This window comes from Rosa chinensis, unplaced genomic scaffold, assembly GCF_002994745.2.
Source record: "Rosa chinensis cultivar Old Blush unplaced genomic scaffold, RchiOBHm-V2 RchiOBHmChr0c06, whole genome shotgun sequence".
NCBI classification, from domain to species: domain Eukaryota; kingdom Viridiplantae; phylum Streptophyta; class Magnoliopsida; order Rosales; family Rosaceae; genus Rosa; species Rosa chinensis.
Genome location: NW_020126820.1, coordinates 139,225 through 159,863, shown reverse-complemented (window position 1 = coordinate 159,863; position 20,639 = coordinate 139,225).

The window sequence follows — 20,639 nt, the reverse complement described above, 5'->3', positions numbered from 1 at the left end:
TCTCAAAGGTTGTAATGGGGCTAGGGCTTAAGGTTTAAAGAAATGAAAGGTAAGGATTTATCAAAGTGTCCTAAAAACCTAGCAGAGCATATGTAGATGTAGAGACCACAAGAAATCCACCAAGGCATTGCAAAAACGTCACTTTCCCTAGGGGTAACATAAAAGGGGCCTAATGTCTTTATGTTGGGCCCAATCTTCATTGTAAACTTCCCCTGAACTATAGTGAATGGACAAAGGCCAAATTTTTCGATAGTGGGCCTTCAATTCAAAGTAAACTCCAAAGTTACTAAGTATGGAGGACTAAAATCCATAAACCTTTTCTTTCTTTTAGCCGTACACATTTTTTTTTTTTTTTTCTTTTTATTTTTCACGGCTTTCACAAATATTCTTCTTTCATGGACAAGTCTACCCCCACACTTGAACTTTCACCTCTTCTCAATTTTCATCCTTAGCACCAAACCCACGAAGTATGTCTCAAAAGATAGCTCCACTAAGTTCTTAGAACAAAGGGTAGGGTTTTAACTATACTAAGCTTCATGGTTAAGGGTTTTAAGGGTGATGAATGAAAAGGCTCAATGTAGGCTCAAAGGGGCTTATCTAGGGGAGTCCCACGACGGGCACAATTAGGGACACAGGTTTATTTGGCAATGGTGGAAATTCCTAGGGTGCCTCTATCCCTTCCAGAATCAGGGTCATGTATTGACAAACGTCTCAACAAGCACAAGAGTGAATTCTAGCATTCTCTAGTCCATCAAACTTAATCTATGGCAAGCAATCAATCAAATGAAGAATAATGAGATCATCAAAATATCGCCAAGAAAATAAGAATATATTTTTCATTTCACTCCAAGAAAAAGGGACATGGCTCAATTATCTCACATGGGCTTATATGAATCAAAACTCATCCTAACATGCTCATATTCTGTACCAAAGTTTTCGAATCCATATCCACTACAAGGCACACATTTTTCATATATCTCAATTAACCAAAGAATACCATGTTTAAAAATCATCTCAATCTTGTGATCCTCTTTTAGTCATGATTTTAGAGATATAGAATCATCCTAGACAGTTGAAAGGGCATCCTAAGACTCAAAACAAAAACAAAAGCAACGAAATTTTTTTTTTTTGACATTTTCCGATTTTTTGTATTTTTCAATATATGACTCAAGATAAAAGTGTAAATCCCTTCCCCCACACTTAAATATTGCATTGTCCTCAATGTAATCAATAAAAAGCATGCAATGAAACACTTAAGCATATAGGGATGAAATTTACGAAAATGACTACCAACATAAAGAAAAATTGGAGAAGTAAAAGGGAGAGATAAAACAAATCTGCGTTGATGACTCCTCCACAGCTACTTCAGAATTGGGTTGCCTCCCAAGCAGCGCTTAATGTTTATAGTCTTTCAGCCTAGACTTGTACCTCCATTTAATCCTCAGGGTTTGGAACGTTTTGGAGGGGTACATCCTCCACTTCATGTTCCACAAATGCCTCATAGTAAGGCTTCAAGCGATGGCCATTCACTTTGAACTCATTGCTTGTATGTTCACTCTTTATCTGCACAGCTCCATGAGGAAACACATGAGTGATAACAAAAGGTCCAATCCAACGAGAACGAAGCTTACCTGGTGATGCGGCTGAAATAGCCTCACAATTTAACCCTGCAAAATGTAGTTGTCAGTATAGGATAAGCAGGGATCGTTCAGTCCGGGGATTGTAGGGTACACCTACACAAAAAGGTCAATTAACAAATAAAAGAATAAAATGGGGGGTTTTGAAAGTTGGTTTCTAATCTACTTAAAATAAAAACAAAACAAATAAAACTATATACAATGATCGACTTCCCTAACCTAGACCAATACCACTCAGAAATTACTAAGTGTAAAAACAGAAAATCCATTTCAACATGCTACAAAAATGTGCCCATCTTTAATGCCTAGATAAGAGCTCAAATGAAAAGCCTCAGCGGATCAATCCACTTATCTGATTCGTTCTAATGTAGGCTTGGATCGGAAAAGTCCTTACCAAGCCTAATACTACTAATTTTCGAAAACACTCAGCGTAATTCTCTTAACTAGTAGTATTATCTAACCCTCGAATCAACTCACACGTGCAAATTAACCATTAGACATAGAATTTAACACGTAATTTCCAGAATCGTTTAACCATTGAACATAGTTTTTACCACTTTTTAGAACTAATTGCTACTTGTTTAACTCAGCGCCTTAACAAATAACAATTACTCTTGGCAAATTAAGAAAACACACAAGAACTCTCACCATTATTCTAGCATGCAAACTTATTAACCTAACTCTGAAAATTACCTAAACACGTAAAAGGGCACAAGATTGTAACATGCATCATAAAAGAATTCTCAAAATTAACTCAATAATAAACTGAAAATCTCAAAAATATTAATAAAATATTCTGAAAATTTCATGTCTCCAATTACACAACTCACAAATTGAAACACACAAAACCGAAACAAAAATTATAAATAGAGTCATAGTTACACTTTGAAGCTTTCCTCAGCGGCTTAGCAACAAGGTGATGAACTCGTCTCTGCTTTGGTGGTGGAGCGTCCTTGACTCAGCGCCTTAGAGCTTTGTAGATTGATGGATGGATGGTGGTCACGGTCTTGTAAGATATGGAGGTTTGAGGAGTGAATTGGGTAGTCTTGGAATGATCTTGGCTGGGAAGTGATCTTGGCTGGGAAGTGATGCAAATTCAGTTCTGGACGTTGCCTATTTATAGGGGAGCATTGGTTGGCTTTCCCAACTGAAACGTCTTCTTTATGGCCTTAACTCCTCTCATAATGGGCCAATTCCTTTAATTTCCAAGCTGAAACATAAACTCTTATTTATTTTTCCAGCTGAAACATCTTTTTCTTTTATTCCTCAACTGAAAACGTCTTTCTCTTATTTATTTTCCAGCTGAAACATCTTTTTTTTTATTCCTCAACTGAAAACATCTTTTCTCCTTTATTTCCCTTCTTCATTGCTTGGTCATTTATCTTAATGCTTTATTTTATGACTCCATCATTGCTGTTTCCAAGAGTTCAACCAGGCAACGTTTCCTACAACAAGCAGGAGAATATCAGAATTTTCTAGAGAAAATAAAGGAAAATTAAAATGTAAAGACCGCAAAAATAGTTGACAGTTAGGAATCCTGATCCAGCTAGGATTTTTCATGAATTTTACTTTTTCCGCCTATTTCACTCCAAACACTCAACAAGACTTTCAAAATGACTTAATGACTCAAAACACTAAACTAAGGGAGAAATAAGGCTAAAATGAGGCACATAATTAATAACACCGTCACACTTTTTTGCTCCTATCAACTACCCCACACTTAGCTTTTGCTAGTCCCTTAGCAAAACAAAAATACAAAACAAAACAACGACTCAACAAAAAAACAAGTAAATGACTCTACTTCCCCTAACTGTTGTCTCAGAGACTCCAAACTCATGGCTTTCAAGTTAAACACTTAATCAAAATTGCATACATAATTCCATGGTTAATAAACCTGTGACATGCATATGACTAAGCAAGATATGGAGAACTTAAGTTATACAGTGAATGATAGCATGTTTCGAACAAGTCCAATCCAAACTCACAGGGCATACTCTCGATTTTTCTCTCAGAAATGGCTATGCTTAAAAGCTTCACTCTCAAGTATATGCAAGAGAATAAATTGTAAGGCAACAAACAGCTTGCATATTTCATCAATAAATGCATTTTGTGAAGAATTATTAAAGACCTCATGAAATGACTAAGTGCACAAATGGACCTAAACCATAAGCTCGACTGCGTACCTGACTCCACTAACCAAAGACTGCCCATCTCAAGGATCAAGTTAGCACTTAAAACAGGTTGTAATGGGGCTAAGCTAGGGTTCTCGAAATGAAGATTAAGGATACAAAAATCCTAAGGACCTAGCAGAGCACATAAGGACCACCTTATGTCATCATTTTTGTAGACCAAATATCATTGTTTTGGGCCAAACCTTCACTCTAACCAACATGGGAATGGACAAAGGCATAATTTTCAACTTTGAGCCTTCTACAAATTTGAAAGTCCAAAACCACACTTCAACAATTTCCCAAGAGTTTTCTTTTCAATTTTTCTTCTATTTTGCCGCTTTTCTTTCTTTCTTTTTCATTTTCATTTTCTTTCATTTTTTTTTTTACGGCAAATTTTTTTTTTCTCTTCTTTTTTTCTTGGATTTTCCCCACCCCACACTTGTCTTTCATCGTCACCCCTACATACTATGTTATGCTCTACTAAGTCCCTAAGACAAGGGTAGAGATATCCTGTACTAAGCTCATGGTAGGGTAGTGAGGGTGATGAAACAAAGGTTTTCAACGTAGGCTCAAAGGGGTTCATTCTAAGGAGTCCCACGACGGGCACAGTTGGGGACACATGCTTGTTTGGCTATGGTGGTTACCCTAATGCCTTCTATCCTATCCAGGATCAGTGCATATTATGGCATACAAGTTTTGACAGTCACAACAGTCGAGTTCTAGTACTCTCTAGTCCATTAAAATCTATGGCACATGATCATTGGATTTCAAAGAATGATGAGGTTTTGCAAATACAGCCATGAAATTCTAGAATTATCAATTAAGCACTCAAAAAGAAAGTATTTTAGCTCAACAACTCACTTAGGGTCAAATGAATCAGACTTAATCCTAGCATGCTTAATGAACCAAGTTACAATCCTATCTCAAATCTTCATACAAGCATTACAATGTCGATTAACCACAGAATTCAATTAAGTCCTATTTCGATTGTGAAAACCTTCAGCCATGAATTCAGAGACATGTTCATCCTAGACATTAGATGCATCCTAAGACTCAAACACACAAAAAGACTCTATAAAACCAACTTCTTTTTTTTTTCTTTTTTCTTTTTTTAACTGAAATAAAGGTGTAAACCCACCCCACACTTAGAATCTACATTGTCTTAATGTAGGCAAAAAGTATGGTATATAGACCCTAAATATGGGGGGCTACGAAAATAAGGGAAGGGTAAAATAAACAAACAAACAAACAAAGACCCAAGTACAATTCAACCTAAGCAAGTGAAGGGATAGAAATGTCAAACTCTCGTTGATGGCTCCTTCACAGCTTCGTTTGAAATGGGTTGCCTCCCATGCAGCGCATAATATTTATAGTCCTTCAGCCTGGACTTTTCTCCTTGTTCACACGTGCTCATTCCTTGGGTCAAGTGTTATAACATATACAAGGTTAGGAATACAAACATTATGCCTTTCCTACTATCTAAGTTACTTTTACATTTACATACTTAGGTACTGGAACAGAGGACCTCAGTGTGCAATGGGACTATAGAACAGCTACCCTCGATAAGGTCATGTTTAATCCAATATACCTTAAACATGTCACACATCATTTTTTTTTTCAAGTTTGTTATAAACTTAGTTAATATCTCAATTGATTCTAAGTTGTAAGTCGAGCCCAATAGAAACCACTACTATTGGTGAGATACGATATAGGGATAGTCGCCCAGACATAAGTCTCTTTCCTTTGTTTCAGAAGGCCGGATGGCCAGATTAAGAGGTAAGTGAGAGGGAGGACTCATTTTGGTGATACTACGGAGGCTACTCCCTCATTGAGGTTTAGGCCCCTATTGGCTACTCCCACATAGTGGTTTAGGCTCATTCTATAGTATCTCTGAGATCCAATTGAACCCATCACCCAGGGTCTCAACCTAAGACACCATCCGTATGCCCCTTACTCAGCTGGGAAATTAACTTATATGTTAGACCGTTCTCCAAGTGCTAATAAAGGCCGCCCTCAACCTCAAGAGACCTTAGTAAGGTACTAATGAAGGGTTTAGGCCAATATTAACAAAAGGGCCCTTGTCTACTCATACGATTTTACACACTTACAACAATTAAGTATTTAGCTGAATTCATATCCACATACAATTTTACAACAATTAAGTAAATTAATCTAAATGAAACACATACAATTTACAATATGCTTAAAAAAACAACTTCTACAAATTGTACAACAATGATAAAAGACATGCTTAATTTTGTAACACTCATAAAACTTAAACTAAATCACAATTAAAGGTTGGCCTAACCGAAATCGCAATTTGTCACCATTCCACAAGTGTAGTACAAAAATTAGCATGCATTCTATATACAACAAAATCGATGACACTTTAAGTGCAAGGGATTTTAACAATCCCCGGCAACGGCGCCAAAAATTGATGCGGCTGAAATAGCCTCACAATTTAACCCTGCAAAATGTAGTTGTCAGTATAGGATAAGCAGGGATCGTTCAGTCCGGGGATTGTAGGGTACACCTACACAAAAAGGTCAATTAACAAATAAAAGAATAAAATGGGGGGTTTTGAAAGTTGGTTTCTAATCTACTTAAAATAAAAACAAAACAAATAAAACTATATACAATGATCGACTTCCCTAACCTAGACCAATACCACTCAGAAATTACTAAGTGTAAAAACAGAAAATCCATTTCAACATGCTACAAAAATGTGCCCATCTTTAATGCCTAGATAAGAGCTCAAATGAAAAGCCTCAGCGGATCAATCCACTTATCTGATTCGTTCTAATGTAGGCTTGGATCGGAAAAGTCCTTACCAAGCCTAATACTACTAATTTTCGAAAACACTCAGCGTAATTCTCTTAACTAGTAGTATTATCTAACCCTCGAATCAACTCACACGTGCAAATTAACCATTAGACATAGAATTTAACACGTAATTTCCAGAATCGTTTAACCATTGAACATAGTTTTTACCACTTTTTAGAACTAATTGCTACTTGTTTAACTCAGCGCCTTAACAAATAACAATTACTCTTGGCAAATTAAGAAAACACACAAGAACTCTCACCATTATTCTAGCATGCAAACTTATTAACCTAACTCTGAAAATTACCTAAACACGTAAAAGGGCACAAGATTGTAACATGCATCATAAAAGAATTCTCAAAATTAACTCAATAATAAACTGAAAATCTCAAAAATATTAATAAAAATATTCTGAAAATTTCATGTCTCCAATTACACAACTCACAAATTGAAACACACAAAACCGAAACAAAAATTATAAATAGAGTCATAGTTACACTTTGAAGCTTTCCTCAGCGGCTTAGCAACAAGGTGATGAACTCGTCTCTGCTTTGGTGGTGGAGCGTCCTTGACTCAGCGCCTTAGAGCTTTGTAGATTGATGGATGGATGGTGGTCACGGTCTTGTAAGATATGGAGGTTTGAGGAGTGAATTGGGTAGTCTTGGAATGATCTTGGCTGGGAAGTGATCTTGGCTGGGAAGTGATGCAAATTCAGTTCTGGACGTTGCCTATTTATAGGGGAGCATTGGTTGGCTTTCCCAACTGAAACGTCTTCTTTATGGCCTTAACTCCTCTCATAATGGGCCAATTCCTTTAATTTCCAAGCTGAAACATAAACTCTTATTTATTTTTCCAGCTGAAACATCTTTTTCTTTTATTCCTCAACTGAAAACGTCTTTCTCTTATTTATTTTCCAGCTGAAACATCTTTTTTTTTATTCCTCAACTGAAAATATCTTTTCTCCTTTATTTCCCTTCTTCATTGCTTGGTCATTTATCTTAATGCTTTATTTTATGACTCCATCATTGCTGTTTCCAAGAGTTCAACCAGGCAACGTTTCCTACAACAAGCAGGAGAATATCAGAATTTTCTAGAGAAAATAAAGGAAAATTAAAATGTAAAGACCGCAAAAATAGTTGACAGTTAGGAATCCTGATCCAGCTAGGATTTTTCATGAATTTTACTTTTTCCGCCTATTTCACTCCAAACACTCAACAAGACTTTCAAAATGACTTAATGACTCAAAACACTAAACTAAGGGAGAAATAAGGCTAAAATGAGGCACATAATTAATAACACCGTCACACTTTTTTGCTCCTATCACCTGGGAAGAGTTTGAGACGAGAATGGAAGAGAAGAACTTTTTGACCCACAACAAAAGTCTTTCTTCGAATCATTTTGTCATGGAATGCCTTAGTCTTATCCTTGTAAATTTTAGCACTTTCAAAGGCATCATTCCTTATCTCCTCTAACTCTTGCAATTGCAACTTCCTATGAAGCCCAGCTGCATCCATATCCATGTTGAACTGCTTCACAGCCCACCAAGCTTTGTGCTCCAACTCCACAGGTAAATGGCATGGTTTGCCATAGACAATTCGATATGGTGACATACCTATGGGAGTTTTGTATGCAGTTCTGTAGGCCCACAAAGCATCCTCTAGACGCAAGGACCAGTCCTTCCTGTTGGGGTTCACAGTCTTCTCCAATATCCCCTTAATCTGACGATTAGAGACCTCAGCCTGCCCACTAGTTTGTGGGTGATAAGGTGTAGAAACCTTATGTGTGACATCATATCTCTTCAAGAGAGCCTCAATCGTCCGATTGCAAAAATGGGATCCTCCATCACTAATGAGAACTCTAGGCATTCCAAACCTGCTAAAGATGTTAGACTTGATAAAATCTGCAACAACCTTAGAGTCATTAGTTCTAGTGGCCTTTGCTTCCACCCATTTGGAAACATAGTCCACTGCAAGTAAGATATAGAGAAACCCAAAAGATGAAGGGAAAGGTCCCATGAAATCTATACCCCAGACATCAAATATTTCAACAGTTATTATATTGGACAATGGCATTTGATCTCTAGGACCTAGATTTCCTGTTCTTTGGCACTTATCACAAGTTAAACAATAGGCATGTGCATCCCTAAATAATGTTGGCCAATAGAACCCAGACTCTAGCACCTTAAACGCAGTCTTCTTAGACCCAAAGTGTCCCCACATGCTTTAGAGTGGCAAAAGAAAGTATAGCATTATGTTCATGTTCAGGCACACATCTCCTAATCAATTGATCAGAGCAATACTTCCACAAATAAGGTTCATCCCAAACATATTGCTTAACAGTTTTCTTAAGCCTATCCCTATGAGCACGTGACATGGTATCAGGAATCTTTCTAGACACAATATAATTCACAATGTCCGCATACCATGGTTCACTTACCTGGATTCCAAAGAGTTGTTCATCTGGAAACGTCTCCACCAGAGGGAGACGGTCTTCTGCGTGCACCAAACGACTCAAGTGGTCAGCTACCACGTTTTCACTACCCTTCTTGTCCTTGATTTCCACATCAAACTCTTGCAAGAGTAGGATCCATCTGATAAGCCTTGGTTTCGCCTCCTTCTTGGTCATCAAGTATTTCAAAGCTGCATGGTCAGTAAAGATAGTAACTTTGGTACCAAGTAAGTAAGAGCGAAACTTCTCAAGGGCAAAGACAACTGCAAGGAGCTCTTTCTCTGTGGTGGAGTAATTCATTTGTGCATCATTGAGAGTCCTTGAGGCGTAGTAGATGGCATAGGGCAGCTTTTCCTTCCTTTGTCCCAAAACGGCTCCAACTGCGTAGTCAGAGGCATCACACATTAACTCAAAGGGCAAGGACCAGTCTGGAGGTAACATGATGGGGGCAGATGTCAACAACTCCTTAAGCTTGTCAAAAGCTTCTTGACACTCCTTGTCAAAGTGAAAGGGCACATCCTTCTGGAGTAGTTGACATAAGGGTCTCGAAATTTTGGAGAAGTCCTTGATGAACCTCCTGTAAAAACCTGCATGACCAAGGAAAGAACGAATCTCTCTCACAGAAGTGGGAGAGGGTAAGTGACGCACAATATCAACCTTGGCTTTATCAACCTCTATACCCCTAGCAGAGACAATATGTCCTAGAACTATTCCTTGTTTAACCATAAAATGGCATTTTTCCCAGTTTAAGACAAGGTTAGTTTCCATGCAACGTTTCAGAATTATCTCCAGATTATTAAGACAATCATCAAAATTCTTTCCAAAAACTGAAAAGTCATCCATGAATACCTCTATGATTTTCTCAATATAATCTGAAAAGATACTTACCATACACCTCTGAAAGGTACCTGGAGCGTTGCAAAGTCCGAAGGGCATACGTCTATAGGCAAACGTTCCAAAGGGGCAAGTGAAGGTTGTCTTCTCTTGATCTTCATTTGCAATTGCAATCTGGTTGTAACCAGAGTATCCATCCAGGAAGCAGTAGTAGTCATGTCCAGCTAGGCGCTCAAGCATCTGGTTGATAGGAGCATTTTAATGCGACGTTTTAACTGCATTTCCCTACACTTTTCTGCGCCATTTCCTTGAGAAATCCCTGTTTGGGAAAGTTTCCATTCTTTGATTGGGAAAGTTCCTTATTGTAGAAAGTTTCCATTTTTGTCTTCATTTTTCATTTCTCATTTCTCATTTCTCATTTTTCATTTCTCATTTCTGGAAAGTTTCTATTTTTCATTTTTAGTAAGTTTCTATTTTCATTTTTTAGAAAGTTTCTATTTTAAGTATAGTTTCTATTTTCAGGACCTCCGAGCTAGAAAGTGGAAATGAACGCACGAATGGAAAGAGGAGCTTGCGAACATCAAGACGAACGAACATGAGAGAAAATGGCCCACACATTTGAGCAGAAATGAAGAAACAAGCTTTCCTAGTCCAACCAGGAAATCCTACAAAATGGAGGAAGGCTTCCCTAGCAAGTTTCCAACGCAACCATGAAAAAGAAATGGAAAAATATTGTGTTTTGCGTTGGAAAATGAGAAGGCTTAAAGATGAAGCAACGAGGCCCAAGAACTCTTTGGATTTTCGGCAAATTGGATAAAGGCCCATCAAAGCCCATATATTTAGGGTTTATGACGCATGAATAAACCCTAGGGAGTGTTGCCGTTCAAAGCAAGAGAAAAACAAGGAAAGTGGCGTGAAAATCAGAATTATGTGTGGAGATTTTCTAGGGAGATTCTCTAGGGCTATTTTTATGGAAAGAAAATACTTGGAGATATTCCCTAGAAGTTTTGCCGTGAAAAAGGAAGAGATAAACAAGGGAGGACGCCAAAACCCTAGGGTTTTGGACGGCAAAGATATTCCCTAGAGATTTTTAAGGAAAGAGAAAAAGGTGGAGACCAAGGAAAGATCAAAAGAAGTCTAGATACATTCCTACATTCCCTAAAGAGTTTTGGCCGAATTTGGAAGCATAAAATCAGAAATTATCTCTTTATTTCGGCAAGAATTATTTAGGGAATTAATATTGGAATTTTGTGATTGGTTGCACCACCTCATAGGGCTTATGTGGCAAGAATTCATTGGAGGAAATTATGTGGAGGAAGCAAGCACATGCCGTGAACATCTCTAGGGTTTTGGACGGCTTGGACACCTAGGGGCCGTCCCCTATATATTCCTACACTTTCTCAACGTCAAAGGTTCCGAATTCCACACTTTTGCGTTTATACTTTGAGAAAATAATTCAGAAATCTCTCTAGCCTAGCCGTGTTCTTCTCCATCCTCTAGGGCAACCACGAAGTGCAAGCAAGGCCAAGGAAGAAGAAGACAAGCCGTGCACACCATCCACCCTCCACCTTGAAGATTGCTTTCGAAATTCAAGAGACCACATCATCACTTCATTCATCTCATCTTCATCACGGTGTAATCCGATTCTCCTTGTACCTTTGCTTTGTATTTTCGTTGGTTTTGCCTTAGTTGACACATATGTATGAACAAGTATTGTTTTCTGAAATTTTATGATGAATTGTTAATTTTCAGATTCATATATTGCGATTTATGGTTGCTTTTGTGTGAGTGTTTGATTAAATTTGCATGATAGAAATCTTTTGTATGATTATCTTGAATGGTTCGAAACATTTAGGGTTCTTATGTGATTGTTGCTACGAATTTGAGAACATGAATCAACTTTTTGGTTTTGTGTTCTTGAATCGATAAGTAGTAAAGGTTTTGTACAAAAACCGAATTTAATCAAAGAAGATTGCAATTAGGTGGACTTTTTCATACTAAGTTGCACATTTGAGTTGATAGCCTTTCTAGGTGTTTATTGCGTTAAACATGACATGATTGACTAGCTTTCTAGGGCTTGATTGCATGTTTGATAGAATTAATCTAGGTGCTTTCGCTTAGGTTAATTAGCATTGAAAGTACAATATGGGAAATTGTTTGCTTTTGAACGTTTCACATGATCAACTCCTCTTGCATGACTATGATGAACAATGATGAACTTGAATCAATTTTAATCATGAGTTTCGACTTTGATCTTTGTTCTTACATTCCATTTATATTTTTATGTTTTTGCATTTTAATTATTTAGTTAGCTTTTATTTTCGAAAATAGAAAACCAAAATCAAAAATCCCCCCTTTTTCGTAAATATGTATATATTTGTTTTATTTTTGTAAATATTATACTTTGTTTTAATTTTAATTGTTTAATTGTTTGATAATGACAGGTGTACCCTCAATCCCCGGAATAGAACGATCCCTATTTACTTTATACTACTAATGACATTTCAGGGTTAAATTGGTCGCTCGATAAAAGCGACATCAATTTTTGGCGCCGTTGCCGGGGATTGAAAAATCATTTGCCATTTTGTGAATATGTGTTTTGTTTATATTGTGACCGAAAAAAAAAAAAAAATTTTACTTGTTTATTTTGTAATTGTCGAAATTTAGTTAATTACTTACTTAGGTTGTTATTTTTATTGTTGAATATGAATTTTAATTGTGAGTTGTAAATTAAAGAAGGAATAGGTGAAGTCGTGTTTATTAATATTGGCCTAAACCCCTTATTGGTACCTAGTCCAGGTCCCTTAAGGTTGAGGGCGGCCTTTATTAACATTCATTGAACTGTCTTCACACTTAGGACCTTTTATATCCAAGTAAGTATAGCCTATGTGGGATGGTGTCTAGGAAGGGGACAACGCTCATGACTGGTTCTTGAATCCAGAAGTGCGTGCAAATGAGCCTAAACCACAATGTGGGAGTAGCTCATGCCAAAATGGATTCTACCTCTCGTGGTCGCCCTCCCCTACCTGGCCATTTCAGTAAGGTTGCCCAAAGGATGTAGGAGAGACTTAGTGTCTTGACGATTATACTTGGGCCGCACGTCCACTTGATTTACCGCTTGGAATTTAATTCGAAATCAATGGTATTTATAACAAAAGAAAATGTTGTGATGCACCTAAGGTATATTGGATTAAACATAGTCTTGAAAAGGGTTGCTGTTTCAGTCCCATTGCACATCGAGACTCCCTGTTCCCGTACCTAAGTGTTGAAAATAATTGTAAAGAAAAGGAAAGAATAGAAGTAATTTTACTTAATTTCGTAAAAAAAAAAAAAAAAAAAAAAAAAAAAAAAAAAAAAAAAAAAAAAAAAGAAAAGAAAAAAAATAATAATAATAATTAGATGTGAATAGTGACGTTTTGTTTGTTTGTGTGAAAGTTTTGTGTAAATGGTGTCTAATCTTGTAAACAAAAGAAGTTTAAAGAATTAATTGCAAATATTGTTAAATTCTTGATTGTTATAAGTGTGTAAAATCGTATGAGTAGATAAGGGCCCTTTTGTTAATATTGGCCTTAACCCTTCATTAGTGCCCTTCTAAGGTCTTATGAGGTTGAGGGCGGCTTTTATTAGCATTTGGAGAACTGTCTAACACATGAGTCCTTTCCAAGCTGAGTAAGGGGCATATAGGTGGTGTCTTAGGTTGAGACCCTGGGTGATGGGTTCAAATTGGATCTCAGAGATACTATAGACCGTGCGTAAACCACAATGTGGGAGTAGCCAATAGGGGCCTAAACCTCAATGAGGGAGTAGCCTCCGTAGTGTCACCAAAATGAGTCCTCCCTCTCACTTACCTCTTAATCTGGCCATCTAGCCTTCTGAAACAAAGGGAAGTGACTTATGTCTAGGCGACTATCCCTAGATCGTATCTCACCAATAGTAGTGGTTTCTATTGGGCTCGACTTACAACTTGTAATCAATTGAGATATTAACTTTATTTTGTAAAGATAATAAGATACTTGAACATAACCTCCACTTGTAAATTGTGTTGTTTTGTACATTTTATACTTGTATAAACTTCTTACGTGGTTTATTTGTGAAAAGATTGTGGATAGTTTGTAATTTATACTTCTCTTTATACTTGTATAAATCATAAATAGTAAAGTCGTGAATAGTAACTTGTGAATAGTGACTCGTGAATAGTAAGGTTGATGTATAAATCACTAATTTGTAATTAACTCACTTTATACTTTGCTAACTTCTTTGAATTTTGATGATGTTCAGGATTCCTATGAATGACCGAGCCTTTTAGATCCTCTACACTAAAGGAAATTGAAGCAAGGCTCGCTCGCTTGAAGGGTCCTTCACTTCTTGAGCAGACAAGCCCTTCCCCTTCGACACACAGAGGGTACATCTTTAACGAACAAGGGAAGAGGACCTACTGTTCTGAGGAGTCTACATCACCTACACCAAGTCCATCTCCTCCTTCACGTTCACCTTCACCTGTGATTTCGTCCAACTCTACACCACCACCTTCACCACCACCTGAAGAAGTCGAAAAAGAGAGAATGGCATCTATTAGGGAACTTTCCACTGCAACTGTTGAAGGAGGACCCCCTACAGGCATAGTATACCCTCCCCCTGCAGCTGGAAGACAAGCAGAGTTTGAGCTAAAGAGTGGTTTGTTGCACAAGCTCCCTATCTTCCATGGACTTAATATGGAGGACGCTAACAAGCATGTTCGAGAATTTCAATCTGTTTGTGCAAACATGCAACCACAAGGGGCAGATGAGAACCTTCTTAAGATGAGAGCATTTCCATTCTCTCTAGCTGATAGAGCCAAGGATTGGCTATATGAACTCCCTGCAGGACGTATCACCTCATGGGAAACAATGAGAAAGGCCTTCTTGGAGAAATACTTCCCAGCTTCTAAGGTCATCACACTCAGGAAGAAGCTCAGTGGAATAGAGCAAGCCCATGATGAGTCCTATGCTGCCTACTATGAGAGGTTCAATTCCCTACTTGCACAATGTCCTCAACATCAGATGAAGGATGAGACCCTACTCACATGTTTCTATGAAGGACTCTTACCCTTGGAAAGGCAAATGTTGGATGCTGCAGCTGGAGGAGCTTTTGTGGATAAGTCCCCTACAGTTGGGAAGGAGCTTATAGCTAATCGTGCTTTGAACTCCCAACAATATGAGGGAGTAGGACACTCTACTCGTAGGGTGCATGAGATGAGCAAGAATACTGCAATTGAGGACCAACTGAATAAGCTTACTCTACTCATGAATCAAGTGGTAAGTTCCAAAGGACCAAGTGCAACAATAGCTTGTGGGGTATGCTCTATGCAAGGGCATGTTACAGATCAGTGCCCTCAACTTAATGAGAATGGAGGATGGGAATCTGCAAATGCTATTGGAGGATATCAAGGAGGATACCAAGGAGGACCTCAACGTCCTAGACATGACCCTTACTCCAATACGTACAACCCAGGATGGAGGGACCATCCCAACTTCAAGTGGACTAACAATGATAACGTTCAGAATCCTCTTGGTGGGAACTTCCAACGTCCTCAAGGGCCTTCATTCCAAGGATCATCTTTTCAAAGGCCCTACATGCCCCTCCTCAACAGAACTCAGGACCTTCAATGTCTCACTATGACAAAACGTTGGAAGCCTTGACTAGTTCCACCCAGGCCTTGACAAACTCTACTCAAGCTTTGATTCAAGGACAACAGACCCACACTAAGGATATTGCAGATCTTAAGAAACAGATGGGCCAAGTCGTGGACTTCATAAGCAAGATTCATGAGACTGGGAAGCTTCCTAGTGGCACAATACCTAACCCTAAGGGTAATGTGGAGAATGCATCAGTTGTGACTACGAGGAGTGGGAGACCATTTGTGGATCCACCCAAGCAACCCAAGAAGGTCCAAATGAGCATAGAAATTGAGGAAGACCAAGAACCCACCAAGTTGGGTATTGAGAAGGACCCTGCAACGTCAAAGGAAGAGACCAAGGCATCCTCATCTTTAAAGGCAAAACCGGAAATCAAAGGTAATAATTCTAACTTATCAAATTCGGTTATTGCTAACCCTTCTTCTTCTTGCATGCCCTTCCCACGCAGGTTTGCCCAATCTAAGAAGGATGAAAGTGACCAGGCCATCTTGGAAACTTTCAAGAAGGTGCAAGTAAACCTACCCCTCCTAGAGGCCATCAAGCAAGTCCCTAAGTATGCCAAGTTCCTCAAAGAGCTTTGCACTACTAGGAGAGTAAACCGTGAAAAGGAGGTGGTAAAGGTAAGTGAGAATGTCTCTGCCCTAATTCAGAGGAAGATTCCTCCAAAGTGTAAGGATCCTGGAAGCTTTACTATTCCGTGTACTATTGGTAACTCTAGATTTAAGAATGCCATGCTAGACCTAGGTGCATCTGTTAATGTTATGCCCTATTCTGTTTATGAAACCCTAGGTCTAGGGGAACTCAAATCTGACAATGTTATCATTCAGTTAGCTGACAGATCCAATGCATACCCTAGAGGTTTGTTGGAGGATGTGCTTGTACAGGTTAACCATCTTATCTTCCCAGCTGATTTTTATGTATTGGAAATGGAGGACTCCCCTGTAAGTTCCACTCCATTGCTTTTGGGACGTCCTTTCTTAAGGACAGCTAGGACGAAGATTGATGTGTATGAAGGCTCTCTTACAATGGAGTTCGATGGTGACATTATTGGCTTTAACATCTTTGAAGCCATGAGGTATCCCCTAGAGGTTAATGATTGTTTTTCTGCTGACATTTTGGATGAACTTGCGCAGAAAATGTTTGATGTTATGCATGAGGATACCCTAGTCACTACCCTTGAGAGTGGGGTAGGCTATACAAAGGAAGGCGTCACCATCTCAGAGGACAAGTTGAAAGACACTTGTGAGGATAAAATCATTGAAAACGTCTCCTTCCTTGAGGCATCACCCTTTATAGGTAAGTCTGTTTCTCCATTGTCCATTCAGTTATCCACTAACAAGACTTTACCTTCAGTGGTCCAGGCCCCAGAACTTGAGCTAAAACCTCTTCCAGACCATTTGAAGTATGTCTACTTAGGGGACAAGGAAACCTTGCCAGTGATTGTGTCCTCTGCACTAACAACTCCACAAGAAGAGAAGTTGGTGGAAATGTTGAAGCAACACAAGACCGCCATAGGATGGACATTGGCGGATATCAAGGGAATCAGCCCTACAACTTGCGTCCACAGGATACTTCTAGAGGAGGGGTCTAAACCCACTAGAGAGGCTCAACGTCGTCTCAACCCTCCAATGATGGAAGTAGTGAAGAAGGAGGTTATCAAACTCCTTGATTGTGGGGTAATCTACCCTATTTCTGACTCCAAGTGGGTCTCTCCAGTTCAGGTCGTGCCCAAGAAGTCTGGGATCACTGTGGTAAAGAATGCTGATAACGAACTGGTGCCCCAAAGGACAGTAACAGGCCACAGAGTATGCATTGACTATAGGAGGCTCAACGCAACCACAAGGAAAGACCACTTTCCTCTGCCATTCATTGACCAGATGCTTGAGCGCCTAGCTGGACATGACTACTACTGCTTCCTGGATGGATACTCTGGTTACAACCAGATTGCAATTGCAAATGAAGATCAAGAGAAGACAACCTTCACTTGCCCCTTTGGAACGGTTGCCTATAGACGTATGCCTTTCGGACTTTGCAACGCTCCAGGTACCTTTCAGAGGTGTATGGTAAGTATCTTTTCAGATTATATTGAGAAAATCATAGAGGTATTCATGGATGACTTTTCAGTTTTTGGAAAGAATTTTGATGATTGTCTTAATAATCTGGAGATAATTCTGAAACGTTGCATGGAAACTAACCTTGTCTTAAACTGGGAAAAATGCCATTTTATGGTTAAACAAGGAATAGTTCTAGGACATATTGTCTCTGCTAGGGGTATAGAGGTTGATAAAGCCAAGGTTGATATTGTGCGTCACTTACCCTCTCCCACTTCTGTGAGAGAGATTCGTTCTTTCCTTGGTCATGCAGGTTTTTACAGGAGGTTCATCAAGGACTTCTCCAAAATTTCGAGACCCTTATGTCAACTACTCCAGAAGGATGTGCCCTTCCACTTTGACAAGGAGTGTCAAGAAGCTTTTGACAAGCTTAAGGAGTTGTTGACATCTGCCCCCATCATGTTACCTCCAGACTGGTCCTTGCCCTTTGAATTAATGTGTGATGCCTCTGACTACGCAGTTGGAGCCGTTTTGGGACAAAGGAAGGAAAAGCTGCCCTATGCCATCTACTACGCCTCAAGGACTCTCAATGATGCACAAATGAACTACTCCACCACAGAGAAAGAGCTCCTTGCAGTTGTCTTTGCCCTTGAGAAGTTTCGCTCCTATTTACTTGGTACCAAAGTTACTATCTTTACTGACCATGCAGCTTTGAAATACTTGATGACCAAGAAGGAGGCGAAACCAAGGCTCATCAGATGGATCCTACTCTTGCAAGAATTCGACGTGGAAATCAAGGACAAGAAGGGTAGTGAGAACGTGGTAGCTGACCACTTGAGTCGCTTAGTGCATGCAGAAGATTATCTCCCTCTGGTGGAGACATTTCCAGACGAGCAACTCTTTGGACTTCAGGTAAGTGAACCATGGTATGCAGACATTGTGAATTATATTGTGTCTAGAAAGATTCCTGATACCATGTCACGTGCTCATAGGGATAGGCTTAAGAAAACTGTTAAGCAATATGTTTGGGATGAACCTTATTTGTGGAAGTATTGCTCTGATCAATTGATTAGGAGATGTGTGCCTGAACATGAACATAATGCTATACTTTCTTTTTGCCACTCTAAAGCATGTGGGGGACACTTTGGGTCTAAGAAGACTGCGTTTAAGGTGCTAGAGTCTGGGTTCTATTGGCCAACATTATTTAGGGATGCACATGCCTATTGTTTAACTTGTGATAAGTGCCAAAGAACAGGAAATCTAGGTCCTAGAGATCAAATGCCATTGTCCAATATATAACTGTTGAAATATTTGATGTCTGGGGTATAGATTTCATGGGACCTTTCCCTTCATCTTTTGGGTTTCTCTATATCTTACTTGCAGTGGACTATGTTTCCAAATGGGTGGAAGCAAAGGCCACTAGAACTAATGACTCTAAGGTTGTTGCAGATTTTATCAAGTCTAACATCTTTAGCAGGTTTGGAATGCCTAGAGTTCTCATTAGTGATGGAGGATCCCATTTTTGCAATCGGACGATTGAGGCTCTCTTGAAGAGATATGATGTCACACATAAGGTTTCTACACCTTATCACCCACAAACTAGTGGGCAGGCTGAGGTCTCTAATCGTCAGATTAAGGGGATATTGGAGAAGACTGTGAACCCCAACAGGAAGGACTGGTCCTTGCGTCTAGAGGATGCTTTGTGGGCCTACAGAACTGCATACAAAACTCCCATAGGTATGTCACCATATCGAATTGTCTATGGCAAACCATGCCATTTACCTGTGGAGTTGGAGCACAAAGCTTGGTGGGCTGTGAAGCAGTTCAACATGGATATGGATGCAGCTGGGCTTCATAGGAAGTTGCAATTGCAAGAGTTAGAGGAGATAAGGAATGATGCCTTTGAAAGTGCTAAAATTTACAAGGATAAGACTAAGGCATTCCATGACAAAATGATTCGAAGAAAGACTTTTGTTGTGGGTCAAAAAGTTCTTCTCTTCCATTCTCGTCTCAAACTCTTCCCAGGTAAGCTTCGTTCTCGTTGGATTGGGCCTTTTGTTATCACTCATGTGTTTCCTCATGGAGCTGTGCAGATAAAGAGTGAACATACAAGCAACGAGTTCAAAGTGAATGGCCATCGCTTGAAGCCTTACTATGAGGCATTTGTGGAACATGAAGTGGAGGATGTACCCCTCCAAAACGTTCCAAACCCTGAGGATTAAATGGAGGTACAAGTCTAGGCTGAAAGACTATAAACATTAAGCGCTGCTTGGGAGGCAACCCAATTCTGAAGTAGCTGTGGAGGAATCATCAACGCAGATTTGTTTTCTCTCTCCCTTTTACTCCTCCAATTTTTCTTTATGTTGGTAGTCATTTTCGTAAATTTCATCCCTATATGCTTAAGTGTTTCATTGCATGCTTTTTATTGATTACATTGAGGACAATGCAATATTTAAGTGTGGGGGAAGGGATTTACACTTTTATCTTGAGTCACATATTGAAAAATACAAAAAAAATTGAAAAATGTCAAAAATTTAAAAATTTTCGTTGCTTTTGTTTTTGTTTTGAGTCTTAGGATGCCCTTTCAACTGTCTAGGATGATTCTATATCTCTAAAATCATGACTAAAAGAGGATCACAAGATTGAGATGATTTTTAAACATGGTATTCTTTGGTTAATTGAGATATATGAAAAATGTGTGCCTTGTAGTGGATATGGATTCGAAAACTTTGGTACAGAATATGAGCATGTTAGGATGAGTTTTGATTCATATAAGCCCATGTGAGATAATTGAGCCATGTCCCTTTTTCTTGGAGTAAAATGAAAATATATTCTTATTTCTTGGCGATGTTTTGATGATCTCATTATTCTTTCATTTGATTGACTGCTTGCCATAGATTAAGTTTGATGGACTAGAGAATGCTAGAATTCACTCTTGTGCTTGTTGAGACGTTTGTCAATACATGGCCCTGATTCTGGAAGGGATAGAGGCATCCTAGG